The sequence below is a fragment of the Oncorhynchus mykiss genome, chromosome 10, assembly GCF_057628025.1.
Source record: "Oncorhynchus mykiss isolate SJ-2025 chromosome 10, ASM5762802v1, whole genome shotgun sequence".
In the NCBI taxonomy this organism is placed as follows: Eukaryota; Metazoa; Chordata; class Actinopteri; order Salmoniformes; family Salmonidae; genus Oncorhynchus; species Oncorhynchus mykiss.
The window spans coordinates 19,965,514-19,981,278 of record NC_143031.1 but is presented as its reverse complement, the minus strand read 5'-3'; positions in this window follow the sequence as shown (position 1 = coordinate 19,981,278).

Genomic DNA, 15,765 nt, shown 5'->3' with positions numbered 1-15,765 from the left:
TCAAACAACTTTTCTGAAAAATACATTCTAAAATAAAACAGGCTCAAGGGGCACCTGAGTCTTGGTCTTCCAGCTCCAGTGCCCCTTGCAAGTCGCAAAAAGCCACAATAATGTCCAGTTTCTTAGATTTCTGCCATACAGTTTATAACTGTGGCAATGAACACCACAAAATCCATCTTTTGCCTGGCAGCAAACATATATATTTACTATGTATTTATTATAATATATTTATTTATTTAAGTAGGCATGTCAGTTAATTAAGAACAAATTCTTATTTACAATGACAGCCTACTGGGGAACAGTGGGTTAACTGCCTTGTTCAGGGGCAGAATGACAGATGTTTACCTTGTCAGCTCTGGGATTCGATCTAGCAACCTTTCAGTTACTGGCCCAATGCTCAAATCAAATTTATTTATAAAGCCCTTCTTACATCAGCTGATATCTCAAAGTGCTGTACAGAAACCCAGCCTAAAACCCCAAACAGCAAGCAATGCAGGTGTAGAAGCACGGTGGCTAGGAAAAACTCCCTAAAGGCCAGAACCAAGTTTTTTTAAATTTATTTTTATTTCACCTTTATTTAACCAGGTAGGCTAGTTGAGAACAAGTTCTCATTTGCAACTGTGACCTGGCCAGGATAAAGCATAGCAATTTGACACATACAACAACACAGAGTTACACATGGAATTAACAAAACATACAGTCAATAATACAGTAGAAAAAAATAAAACCAAAAAGTCTATATACAGTGAGTGCAAATTAGGTAAGATAAGGGAGGTAAGGAAATAAATAGGCCATGGTGGCGAAGTAATTACAATATAGCAATTAAACACTGGAATGGTAGATGTGCAGAAGATGGATGTGAAAGTAGAAAGTATACTGGGGTGCAAAGGAGCAAGATAAATAAATACAGTATGGGGATGAGGTAGATAGATGGGCTGTTTACAGATGGGCTATGTACAGGTGCAGTGATCTGTGAGCTGCTCTGACAGCTGGTGCTTAAAGCTAATGAGGGAGATATGAGTCTCCAGCTTCAGTGAGTTTTGCAGTTCGTTCCAGTCATTGGCAGCAGAGAACTGGAAGGAAAGGCGACCAAAGGAGGAACATACACTCCAATTTTAGACAATTTCGTTTTTGTTCCAGTTTTTGATACTATACTTTTGTTCCAGTTTTCGATACTACTGTCCATTCAGTACATTCGTCTTCACCAACTTTGCTCAACGCACAGCTTGATTCGACCTGTTCATCCACTTCTGCCATCTTTCCACCACTCCCCCCTCCTGCACCATTATGTAGCATTATATTGGATCACTTCATATGGTATCTTTTGCGTGGCAGGATACATTCCGAATAAGGATTTCCAGATTAGTCCCATGTAGTGCTGTGGCTGACTCCGTTAAAAAGCTGCCTCGGCACTACTTCCACCTCTTCTTTTACTTGGTTCCTTCCAGAGAGAGTTAGCTTGGTAAGAGCTCTATGTTAGTGTATTGCAGAAGTATACTTCTCCATCTGGGTGCTCTGCTGTCCCCCCACTTGTTTTGTTTTTTTTGTCCATGTTTTAATTACTTGTGACAGTGTACCAACCTGGGCGATACACAGTTTGGTCGACCAGTATTGCGGTGCTGAGGCTTTGTCCTAGCTGTCCATGTGACTTGTCTGTCCACCTAAACCCTCCCGGTTTTAGCCTTTGGGAAACTTGCAGCTTTAACCCTGAGTAGGCTCAACCTGGTATCAGAGCATTTCGTATTATTCGGTACGTAAATCCGCTACACCCCATTGAGTATGGTATGTATTAATTTGTGAATGTCCATCACCCATTTTCATATTTGGTATGAATTACAATTCGAATAATATGTTTTGAATTTGCAAAACGTATTTGTTTACAAATTCTAGCAAGGTGGTTAACGTTAACTAGGCTAGGGTTTAGGGTTAATTTTAGGAGTTAAATGGATAGTGGAAGGGTTAGCTAACATGCTAAGTAGTTGCAAAGTAGTAAGTAGTTGCTAAAATGCTTAATCTGTCCGTGATGAGATTCGAACTCGCAACCTTTGGATTTGCAACCACCCTACTTTTGTTTTTTTTGCTTTATGTAGCCAGCTGTCTTGTATAACCATACCAAACGTAACATATCATACATATTTTGAGTGTCTCGGATTAATGTTTACTATGTTAAGTCTATGCTATGAGACCAGGCTGGTAGGCAAGGTGTGGCAAGGCCACCTCACTTTCATCGCTCACAGGGTGCAGCTCTCTTGCCTAGAATATTGTGTTCCACAGTGAACAAGCTATGTAAAGTTTCTAGCTTAATGAGAGGTGACCATTGCAGGATTAAGCACAAAGTTATAAGCATGCTTTCCCTTAAGTCCTGCCAACCTGAGCCCCCACGTATAAAGCGAGAAATAAGCTATAAACATGGCGTGAGTAACAGCCTGGCTCAGCTCCAGGATGACATGCCTAAAAAGAGGGTATTTTAAAACCATGACGGGGGCACAACTATTGTAGTATTGCTTTAGAGTCTTAATAAAACAAGGTAGATTGGTCCTACTACTGTTCAAATGTACAAAAATGTATATGAAATGTATCAGCAACTGTCGTTGTACAGAATAACACAAAGATATGCGCCCCACTACAAATGCTGCCGTAGGACTACCAACACGCGCAGATCAGCTCGACAAAATGAGCACCACTAGGCTATCAAAGATTCTTACAAGCTTCATAGCTTAAACTTCAATAATTAGAAGTTATAGGCTACATTTCTGTCAAATCTGTGACACTACGCAATAGGGCTGTCCCTAACAAAAAAAACAATTCTCCATATATTGACATATCCTATGTGTTTTAATCAAATGAATTATATTCACTAAGTTAGTCTGATGCTTTAAGCACACTGTTTGATTAAATAATTAAGACACATCAACTCAGGAAAAAAAATAAACGTCCTCTCACATTTCAACTGCGTTTATTTTCAGCAAACCTAACGTGTAAATATTTGTATGAACATAACAAGATTCAACAACTGAGACATAAACTGAACAAGTTCCACAGACATGTGACTGACAGAAATGGAACAATGTGTCCCTGAACAAAGGGGGGGTCAAAATCTAAGTAAAAGTCTGTATCTGGTGTGGCCACCAGCTGCATTAAGTACTGCATTGCATCGCCTCCTCATGGACTGCACCAGATTTGCCAGTGTTACCCCAGTCTTCCACCAAGGCACCTGCATGTTCCTGGACATTTCTGGGGGAAATGGCCCTAGCCCTCACCCTCCAACACAATCCAACAGGTCCCAGACGTGCTCAATGGCATTGAGATCCGGGCTCTTCGCAGGTGTCTTACTTCATTTTGAAACTCAGGTGTAAGATCTCTGGAATACTTCATGATCAGTGGTTGGCACACAGAAGGGACTTTATCCTCACTAATCTGCCCAACTTTCAGAACAAATACTTCTACATTTTTTTGCAGTGGTGTGGAACCTAGTGTTCAAGTCACTGATGCTGTTGTCTATAGCAGTAAAAAACACAGTGTTCCGAAACACCGTTGCTGCACTGTCCTGAGCTGTCTCCTCTTGAGAGGTCTTATCATGGAATCTCTTTATTTTCCTCTGGCAGCTGTGTTCCTTGCTAAATTGAGGTGTAACATCCATTTGCGTAGCAATCAGTGTTGCCTCAGACAGGAGAGACTCCCATCCATCTCTAAGAGCCTGCATCTCTTCCTTTAAGGCTCTGATATTGGCTGCCTCTGTGTCAAGTGAGATTTTTCCTGACTGGAGAATCACATTCCTGTCCTCAATGCATTGCAGTACTTTCAGCCAGACAGTGAGGAGGACAATAGCATTGAATGACATGAAGTAGTTCTTCAGACCACTAGCTTCTGATCTGGCCTCACTGGTGAGACTGCATGTTAGGATTACGCTATCAAGGACCTTGACGACACACGGTAGGTGTTTTACTACAGGTTTAACAGCATCAATCCTTGCACTCCAGCAGGTATCAGAGAGGCGATACAAAGAGCAACCTGTTTTCTCTTTGTAGATGGCCCATCGCTCTGGGCTGTCACTAAACAAGTGTGTAAAGGTGAACTATGTTGATACTACTGGGCTTGACTCTGCAGCATGCGCACCTACAAGATTTAAGGGGTGAAAGGGGCACAAGGTGAAAATGTAGCCATATCATTTTTCTTTAATATTTGGGCTTGGACTCCCTTGACTTTCCCTGACATGTTTGCCCCGTTGTCATATCCCTGCCCTATGCAATCTCCGAGGTCTATCCCTTGGTAATGAAGCACATTTTCAATCATCTCTGCTATCTCACTTCCTGTCTTTTTGTGAAAGTCCTTGAATTCAAGAAACCATTCAGTGATCTCCCAGTCATGTTTCTTTGTTATAACTCACATATCTTATGAACACAACATTCTGCTCAGTATGGGAAATATCTGTCATAGCATCACAGATGACTGAATAATAAATAGCATCCTCCCTTTAGAATTATTTAGAAAACTCCTCTGCCACATAATTCAATGAATTCATTTTGAATGTCAGAGCTCAGATAATGCATCAGCCTGGTTCCTTTTTTTTGTCCCTGATATTTTGTAAGTGCTGATTCAGCAGTGGATCGTAATGAGACAAGAGCTCTAGTGTGCCTAGGAAATTACCATTGTGGATGTCATCTAGGTCTTTGGTTTTACCCCTGAAAGGTAAATTCCTTGAAGCCAAGTGAAGCTCTATTTTTCTCAGTTTCTGTTTATCTTCTTCTGCAGCTGACAGTCAATGCTACTAACTGCCATTACAGATTGTTGCAAATTCTTCCACTTCAAGTTGCAGTCTCTGTGTGCCTTATTCCTCTCATGGCTTGGGAATTTATGATACATACAACGCTACTTCACATCGGACATTTTATATCCATAATGACTGTTCAGTGCAATGTTAGAGGAGCAAAAGTAGCATATTTCACTATGGACTAAGCTAACAGGTACATTTCCACCACTCACGGACTACACCCACCTTCCTTTGTGAAACAATGGGTGACATACTGTCACCCTTTCTTTTCTCTCTCATGTCTTTCTTTTTCTTTTTTTTCGATTTTGGAAGCCAGATTTTTCTTTAGGAAGCTGAGACATGATGCTCCACCTCACTCGCCATTCACTGCTAGCAAGTACCGTTCGCGCCTGGTCTGGTTATTTAAATGAATGATCATAAATTAATGATCAATGATCATGAGGACGGTAAGGAATCAGTCCAGAACTACACGGGAGGATCTTGTCAATGATCTCAAGGCAGCTGGGACCATAGTCACCAAGAAAACAATTGGTAACACACTACGCCGTGAAGGACTGAAATCCTGCAGCGCCCGCAAGGTCCCCCTGCTCAAGAAAGCACATATACATGCCCGTCTGAAGTTTGCCAAAGAACATCTGAATGATTCAGAGGACAACTGGGTGAAAGTGTTGTGTTCAGATGAGACCAAAATGGAGCTCTTTGGCATCAACTCAACTCACCGTGTTTGGAGGAGGAGGAATGCTGCCTATGACCCCAAGAACACCATCCCCACCATCAAACATGGAGGTGGAAACATTATCCTTTGGGGGTGTTTTTCTGCTAAGGGGACAGGACAACTTCACCGCATCAAAGGGACAATGGACGGGGTCATGTAACGTCAAATCTTGGGTGAGAACCTCCTTCCCTTAGCCAGGGCATTGAAAATGGGTCGTGGATGGGTATTCCAGCATGACAATGACCCAAAACACACGGCCAAGGCAACAAAGGAGTGGCTCAAGAAGAAGCACATTGAGGTCCTGGAGTGGCCTAGCCAGTCTGAAGACCTTAATCCCATAGAAAATCTGTGGAGGGAGCTGAAGGTTCGAGTTGCCAAATGTCAGCCTCAACCTTAATGACTTGGAGAAGATCTGCAAAGGGGAGTGGGACAAAATCCCTCCTGAGATGTGTGAAAACCTGGTGGCCAACTACAAGAAACGTATGACCTCTGTGATTGCCATCAAGGGTTTTGCCACCAAGTACTAAGTCATGTTTTGCAGAGGGGTCAAATACTTATTTCTCTCATTTAAAATGCAAATCAATTTATAACATTTTTGACATGAGTTTTTCTGGATTTTTGTTGTTGTTATTCTGTCTCTCACTGTTCAAATAAACCTACCATTAAAATTATAGACGGATCATTTCTCTGTCAGTGGGCAAATGTACAAAATCAGCAGGGGATCAAATACTTTTTTTCCCTCACTGTGTGTGTGTGTGTATTTATTACATATGTACGCATGTGTGTATATGTCTGTGTGTATGTATGTATGTATGTACACTACCGTTCAAAAGTTTGGGGTCACTTAGAAATGTCCTTGTTTTTGAAAGAAAAGCACATTTTTGGTCAATTTAAAATAACATCAAATTCATCAGAAATACAGTGTAGACATTGTTAATGTTGTAAATGACTATTGCAGCTGGAAACGGCAGATTCTTTATGGAATATCTACAAAGGCGTACAGAGGCCCATCACTCCTGTGTTCCAATGGCACGTTGTGTTAGCTAATTCAAGTTTATCATTTTAAAAGGCTAATAGATCATTATAAAATTATTTTGCAATTATGTTAGCACAGCTGAAAACTGTTGTGATGATTAAAGAAGCAATAAAACTGTCCTTCTTTAGACTAGTTGAGTATCTGGAGCATCTAGCATTTGTGGGTTCGATTACAGGCTCAAAATGGCCAGAAACAAAGCACCCTCTTCTGAACCTCATCAGTCTATTCTTGTTCTGAGAAATGAAGGCTATTCCATGTGAGAAATTTCCAAGAAACTGAAGATCTCGTACAACGCTGTGTACTACTCCCTTCACAGAACAGCGTAAACTGGCTCTAACCAGAATAGAAAGAGGAGTGGGAGGCCCCAGTGCACAACTGAGCAGGAGGACAAGTACATTAGAGTGTCTAGCTTGAGAAATAGACGCTTCACAAGTCCTCAACTGGCAGCTTCATTAAATAGTACCCACAAAACACCAGCCTCAACATCAACAGTGAAGAGGAGACTCCAGGATGCTGGCCTTCTGGGCAGAGTTCATCTCTGTGTTCTTTTGCCCATCTTAATCTTTTATTTTTATTGGCCAGTCTGAGATATGGATTTTTCTTTGCAACTCTGCCTAGAGGGCCAGCATCCCGGAGTCGCCTCTTCACTGTTGATGTTGAGACTGGGCACTCATCATGCTCCGCACTGACACAAATGATTGATGAATTGCTGAAAGAAATTGATAATAAGAAGATTGTGTGAGCTGTTTTGTTTGATTTCAGTGCAGGTTAAGATATCATTGATCATAACCTATTGTAAAAAAAAAAAAAAAATGTAAAAAAAGCTGCAATATGTAACTAGCCAGCCTGAGGTCCGCTGTATTCACTGGTATTCATTTTCCCAGTCGGGTCAGATTTCCCCGCCAGATTTTGTGGGGCGCACAATGAATTAAGTGTTTTCCGTCAGTGAGGAGGTGTTGTGATAGCTAGCTGGTCAACACTTGGGTAATGGCTAGCGGAGATAGCTAGCTTACAGACATGGTAGACGTGATGGACAAACAACCTGACCTAGCAGCAACTACTCCTCCATCTAAGCCAAAGATACAGAGAAATGTGGAGAGCACAGGCAAAAAGGGAAAGCGATAGAGACCATGCCAAACGATAGTAAACCTCTGATTTGCGTTCACACAGTGGAGAGAACGAAGGGAGTTGAAGTGATTCAAAAGCTTTTTTTCCTACTGAAAAGGTAAGGTAAGGCATAGCTAGCTAGATTATATATATTGCTAGATATAAAGTGAAATGTTGCTATTTAGTAAATGTGTATGCAAGTAATATTTTAGATGACTTATTTTGATTGTTTTCAAGCCACACGTCCAATAGTTCAAATTTGCCAGCAAAGTTAGGTAGTAGCTTGTTATTAGAATGTGATATTGGTTTGTTTCAGTTGAATATAACATTTTGCTTCACTAGTTAGACCTAACTAGCTAACTTATGTGTAAAATGTTACTTGACCTTGTTATATTTCTAATGTCTGGTCTGAAAATCACGCTGATAATGGCCAGCTTGCTTGCTTGCTACTTCAGTTCACACAAGTGTACAGGCACGGAATAGCCACAAAGCCCAGTTCAGATATACATAAGATGAGACACAACGCAACGGTTTGTTTGATCTGAACAGTCTAGTTTTTAAACGTCTCATGTTGTTGGCTGGTATATCCTTATTCAACATGTCAACTTTAGCCAAAGTCTTGTGACGAGACAGAGCCATTTAGCCATTCAAGAACAGTGTGCTAACATTCTATGTTCAGCTAAGCAGCTAGCTAGCTAGCCAAGCAGAGAGCTAGCTATTTTTATGTACAGAGCTAGCCTGGCTTGCTGACATTTCTGACAAGTGAAAAACTACGGTTTCTGGCGCATGTATTTTATGACACACAACTTTTTGTTTCAAAGTTTCTTTACGGAATTGTAAAGTGGCACTGTTACCGTGGAAACGTTCTCGTGTTTTTTGATCTGAATGGCTGTCTCTAGTCAGCTGTTGTACAACACATCATTCTAAAACTAGCTAGTTTTATCTCTGATCTTGGTCAGGGATGGTCAACTCCAATCCTCTAGAATTTTTTTGGTGACACACTTTTGCCCCAGTTAACACATGAATCCAATAATCAACTAATCATGGTCTTCAGTTTAGAATGCAAATAGTTTAATCAGGTGTGATAGTTAATTCTATAAACAAAATACTCACCAAATATTATATATTTCAACTAAAGGAGACTGCAATATCTAGTCTCAAAGGTGAAGTGTATACCCATTAAAAACTGCATAGGACTACACCGACATCCCAGAACTTCAGAGAGCTGTATTGAGAAGACTCTCAATTGGGGCTATCAAGGAGTATGATCCTGAGATCAGATGACCCAAGACTCCCTGAAGTGCCACCACCAACAATGGTTGAGCTGCTACAACTTCAAGGAGATGTCACCACACAACACATGGTGCAGTATGCACAGATTTGAGCTGGGAAGGACCGGAGCTTTCCCGGTTGTTAGACTTGGTGGTTCCCGGGAAGTGCAAAAACCTACAGAGTACTCAGAATTGTTGCTAAATGAGGTGGGCCTACAACCAAACATATAAATCATATAAATAAGGAGAGCAAACTACCTGCCCTCCAGGACACTTACAGCACCTGATGTCACAGGAAGGCCAAAAAGATAATCAAAGACAACAACCACCCGAGCCACTGCCTGTTCACCCCACTATCATCCAGAAGGCAAGGTCAGTACAGGCGCATCAAAGCTGGGACTGAGAGACATCAGACTAAAAAATAGCCATCAGTAGCACCTTAGAGGCAGCTGCCTTATATACATAGACTTGAAATCACTGGCCAATGGGAAGGGAACACCGGTCACTTTAATAATGTCTACATATTTTACATTACTCATCTCATATGTATATACTGTATTCTGTCCTATTCTACTGTATCTTAGTCTATGCCACTCCGACTTTGCTCGTCCAAATATTTATATATTCTTAATTCCATTCCTTTACTTTGGATTTGTGTGTGTTGTTGTGAAATTGTAAGATATTACTTGTTAGATATTACTGCACTGTTGGAGCTATAAATACAAGCATTTCGCTACACCCGCAATAACCTCTGCTAAACACGTGTATGTGACCAATGAAATTTGATATGAGTTTGTGTGGGCAGCAATAAACTTGTGAGAAACAATACTTGTGCATTTTTTATCTAGCACATTGTCATTTTTATTTATTTATTTATTTATTTTACCTTTATTTAACCAGGTAGGCAAGTTGAGAACAAGTTCTCATTTACAATTGCGACCTGGCCAAGATAAAGCAAAGCAGTTCGACAGATACAACAACACAGAGTTACACATGGAGTAAAACAAACATACAGTCAATAATAAAGTATAAACAAGTCTATATACAATGTGAGCAAATGAGGTGAGAAGGGAGGTAAAGGCAAAAAAGGCCTTGGTGGCAAGGTAAATACAATATAGCAAGTAAAACACTGGAATGGTAGTTTTGCAATGGAAGAATGTGCAGTAGAAATAAAAATAATGGGGTGCAAAGGAGCAAAATAAATAAATACATTTAAATACAGTTGGGAAAGAGGTAGTTGATAGGGCTAAATTATAGGTGGGCTATGTACAGGTGCAGTAATCTGTGAGCTGCTCTGACAGTTGGTGCTTAAAGCTAGTGAGGGAGATAAGTGTTTCCAGTTTCAGAGATTTTTGTAGTTCGTTCCAGTCATTGGCAGCAGAGAACTGGAAAGAGAGGCGGCCAAAGAAAGAATTGGTTTTGGGGGTGACTAGAGAGATATACCTGCTGGAGCGTGTGCTACAGGTGGGAGATGCTATGGTGACCAGCGAGCTGAGATAAGGAGGGACTTTACCTAGCAGGGTCTTGTAGATGACATGGAGCCAGTGGGTTTGGCGACGAGTATGAAGCGAGGGCCAGCCAACGAGAGCGTACAGGTCGCAATGGTGGGTAGTATATGGGGCTTTGGTGACAAAACGGATTGCACTGTGATAGACTGCATCCAATTTGTTGAGTAGGGTATTGGAGGCTATTTTGTAAATTACATCGCCAAAGTCGAGGATTGGTAGGATGGTCAGTTTTAGGGTATGTTTGGCAGCATGAGTGAAGGATGCTTTGTTGCGAAATAGGAAGCCAATTCTAGATTTAACTTTGGATTGGAGATGTTTGATATGGGTCTGGAAGGAGAGTTTACAGTCTAACCAGACACCTAAGTATTTGTAGTTGTCCACGTATTCTAAGTCAGAGCCGTCCAGAGTAGTGATGTTGGACAGGCGGGTAGGTGCAGGTAGCGATCGGTTGAAGAGCATGCATTTAGTTTTACTTGTATTTAAGAGCAATTGGAGGCCACGGAAGGAGAGTTGTATGGCATTGAAGCTTGCCTGGAGGGTTGTTAACACAGTGTCCAAAGAAGGGCCGGAAGTATACAGAATGGTGTTGTCTGCGTAGAGGTGGATCAGAGACTCACCAGCAGCAAGAGCGACCTCATTGATGTATACAGAGAAGAGAGTCGGTCCAAGAATTGAACCCTGTGGCACCCCCATAGAGACTGCCAGAGGTCCGGACAACAGACCCTCCGATTTGACACACTGAACTCTATCAGAGAAGTAGTTGGTGAACCAGGCGAGGCAATCATTTGAGAAACCAAGGCTGTTGAGTCTGCCGATGAGGATGTGGTGATTGACAGAGTCGAAAGCCTTGGCCAGATCAATGAATACGGCTGCACAGTAATGTTTCTTATCGATGGCGGTTAAGATATCGTTTAGGACCTTGAGCGTGGCTGAGGTGCACCCATGACCAGCTCTGAAACCAGATTGCATAGCAGAGAAGGTATGGTGAGATTCAAAATGGTCGGTAATCTGTTTGTTGACTTGGCTTTCGAAGACCTTAGAAAGGCATGGTAGGATAGATATAGGTCTGTAGCAGTTTGGGTCATCATTATTGTACTTCTGGAACTGTTTAAGAATTATTTACTAAACTGTTTTCATTATGCTTGAAGGTTTACACTTCAAATTAGCAGACCTACTGTACAGGTGGGTAGTTATCCAGAAAGACAGTTGGATTACCCTGGTGTAAATACAGTACAAAAGAAGTTGGCCCAAATTACACAGATCAGTTGAAATAGTTTTATTAGGGAGATAAACAATACTTCCTCAAAATAACAAAAGCACCTTGTAAGGGAAACATTCTGTTAAAGAACTGCTATCACCCAGACCATGGGAATATTAACAAAAAACGACTTACTCCATTTGGTGATGTCTTTGTATTTTTCCTAATTGGGATCCAAATGAAGAACAAAGTACAGTGAAGTTGTGGAAAACCTGTTTTGTAAACATACTTGGTAATGAATCAATTGAATATTATAATGGAGAAATGGCAGCACTTGTATGTTGTAAGGTGCAAGAGTCTCCCTGCAATTCATGCAGGTGCACCAGTGAGGTTGTCTGGAGACCCTGGAATAGCTCTCCAGTACTCCATGATGTCAGGAATTACTCCAGGTAGATGGGAAGAGGCCAGCTCCAGTACCTCTCCCCTTTCTTTAAAGGACAGCTCTTGCAATTGAGCCTTTAATGATAAGAAAAAAAGTTAATAACATTACAGAATGCAGCCAAATGTGTGATGTGATTATAAGATTTTTCCTAAAATTAATCTCGGCCAGCCTGTCTTCTTGCATTCGGGCAGCCCTTTCAAGATCTTTCTGTCCAATTCTTTCTGCAGCCCTGCCTGTGCCCCTGATGGTCTGCGGCTCTTCAAAACTGGAATCCTACAGAAAAAAACATGTACAGTATACAACACTTATTAGGATTGTAATGTTTACTACATGGTCTTTATGTATAACCAATAAGGATTTTCATGCAGATATAGGATTTTCATAGCCATAGCTCTCGAGAATCAAGGGGCCATCCCTGTAATCTTATTCAGTAATAGTCAGTTTTAGAATGGGTAACTAGCAATAGCCTGGTACTAAATTTCTCAAAAACCAAAAGCATAATTTTTGGGACAAATCACTCACCCAACCCTTAACCTCATCGAGATATATTATTGAATAATGTGGTGATTGAGCAAGTTGAGGAGCCTGAACTGCTAGCTGGCGCTGGAGAAAGCAGATGTTTTACGTGCCCCCAGACGATTGTGTTTTTTGTTTGTTTATTTGCGTTGTTTGTAACATTGTTTTACTTATTTTGTACATAATGGTGTCGCTACCTTCTCTTATGACCAAAAATAACTTCTAAGACTTCAGGACTGCAATTACTCACCACGGACTAACAGAATCCTTTTTTTCGTTTCACAATCCTGACGAGCCCGACGCGAAGGATATACTGCTTCCTCGAGAACAGGCCCCGATCCCCGTGATCTGCATGAAGAGGAGGCGGAGAATCCACAATCATGTCCTTTGTCTTGATCACGTTGAGGGAGAGGTTGTTGTCCTTGCACCACACGGTCAGGTCTCAGACCTCCTCCCTATTAGCTGTCTCATCATTGTCGGTGATGAGGCCTACCACCGTTGTCATCAGCAAACTTAATGATGGTACTTGAGTTGTGCCTGGCCGTACAGTCATGAGTGAACAGGCAGTACAGTAGGGGACTGAGCACTCACTCCTGAGGGGCCCTCCCATGTTGAGGATCAGCGTGGCGGATGTGTTGTTACCTACCCGTACCACCTGGGGGCGGTCTGTCAGGAAGTCCAGGATCCAGTTGCAGAGGGAGGTGTTTAGTCCCAGGGTCCTTAGCTTAATGATGAGCTTTGAGGGCACTATGGTGTTGAACGCTGAGCTGTCGTCAGTGAATGGAATTCTCACATAGGTGTTCCTTTTGTGCAGGTGTGAAAGTGCGGTGTGGAGTGCAATAGATATTGCATCATCTGCGGATCTGTTGGTGCGGTATGCAAATTGGAGTGGGTCTAGGGTTTCTGGGATGAAAGTGTTGATGTGAGCCATGACCAGCCTTTCAAAGCATTTCATGGCTTACGTCACTGGTCAGCTCTCGGCTGTGCTTCCCTTTGTAGTCTGTAATAGTTTGCAAGCCCTGCCACATCTGACGAGCGTCCGAGGCGGTGTAGTACGATTCGATCTTAGTCCTGTATTGACGCTTTGCCTGTTTGATGGTTCGTCGGAGGGCATAGCAGGATTTCTTATAAGCTTCCGGGTTAGAGTCCTGTTCCTTGAAAGTGGCAGCTCTAACCTTTTAGCTTAGTGCAGATGTTGCCTGTAATCAATGGCTTCTGTTTGGGGTATGTACGTACAGTCACTGTGGGGACGACGTCCTCGATGCACTTATTGATGAAGCCAGTAACTGATGGGGTGTACTCCTCAATGCCATCGGAAGAATCCCGGAACATATTCCTATCTGTGCTAGCAAAACAGTCCTATAGTTTAGCATCTGCTTCATCTGACCACTTTTTTATAGACCGAGTCACTGGTGCTGCCTTCTATCATTTTTGATTGTAAGCAGGAATCAGGGGGATATAATTATGGTCAGATGGAGGGCAAGCTTTGTACGTATCTCTGTGTGTGGAGTAAAGGTGGTCTAGAATTGTTTTCCCTCTGGTTGCACATTTAACATGCTGATAGAAATGAGGTAAAACGGATTTAAGTTTCTCTGCATTAAAGTCCCTGGCCACTTGGAGCGCCACCTCTGGATGAGCGTTTTCCTGTTTGCTTATGGCGGTATACAGCTCATTGAATGCATTTTTAGTGCCAGCATTGGTCTGTGGTGGTATGTAAAACAGCTACAAAAAATACAGATGACAACTCTCTAGGTAGATAGTGTGGTCTACTGCTTATCATGATATACTCTACCTCAGGCGAGCAAAACCTTGAGACTTTGAGCACCAGCTGTTGTTTACATATATGCATCTGCCCCCGCCCCAGAGGCTGCTGTTCTATCCTGCCGATAGTGTATAACACGACAGCTGTATGTTCTTAATGTCGTCATTCAGTCACGACTCGGTGAAACATAAGATATTACAGTTTTTATGTCCCATTGGTAGGATTTACCTGCTTTCAGTTCATCCCATTTTATTTTCCAGCAATTGAACATTAGCTAGCAGGACGGAAGGCAAAGGCAGATTAGTCACTCGTCGCTTGATCCTCACAAGGCACCCTGATCTTTTTCCGCAAAATCTGTTTCCTTCTCCAGCAAATGATGGGGATCTTGGCTTGGTCGGGTGTCTGTAGTATCTCCCTCCCATCCAACTCATTGAAGAAAAACTCTGTCTAATCTGAGGTGAGTAATCACAGTCCTGATGTCCAGAAGCTCTTTTCGGTCATAAGAGACTGTAGCAGCAATATTATGTACTAAACAAGTTACGAACAACACAAAAAAATATATATTATGGTTGGTTAAGAGTCGATAAGACGGCAGCCATCCCCTCCGGCGCCATCATGTCAACTGTGAGACCTTATATAGACAGGTGTGTGCCTTTCCATATCATGTCCAATCAATTGAATCTACCACAGGTGGACTCCAATCAAGTTGTAGAAAAATCTCAAGGATGATCAATGGAAATGTGCTCAATTTCGAGTCTTACTGTATAGCAAAGGATCTGAATACTTATGTAAATGTGATATTTAATTTTTTTATTTTTACTTGCCTAGTTAAATAAAGGTTAAATGAATATATGCACATAGGAATGATCAATGTAATTCCCACCACCATCTACACACGACACACAATAGTACTAGTCACCAACTCACTCTGGTACCTATTTGGCATCTCTGGCCTCTGTTCACATTTTGGTGTGTGTGTGTGTGTGTGTGTGTGTGTGTGTGTATCAATGACTATTTGAGAGGATTTCAACAAGATTCATAGCTACCAAGTCAAAATTGTCTATTTACGTATATTGTAGAAATACATGGAGAAAAAAACATGCCTTTTGGTCTTAAGATTAGGCATATGGTTAGTAGTGTGGTTAAGGTTAGGATTAAGGTTTAAAATCTAATTTTAAGAAGATAAAGTGTCGAAATAGGCAGGGTTTATGACTTTGTGGCTATGGAAGCAAGTGACAATACCTTGAATGGTGTAGGCTAGGGGATAGTGTGCCTATAACCAAATGGTCGCTGGTTTGATGCTGTGTTCATGTGTTAGTCGGAACTAGGAAACTCAGACATTTCCGACTTGCTAACTGGTTGTAGTTATACACATGCCGTGTTCAAACAGTTAGCAATTTGGTCATTTCAGAGTTTCCTAGTTCAGACTAGCACATGAA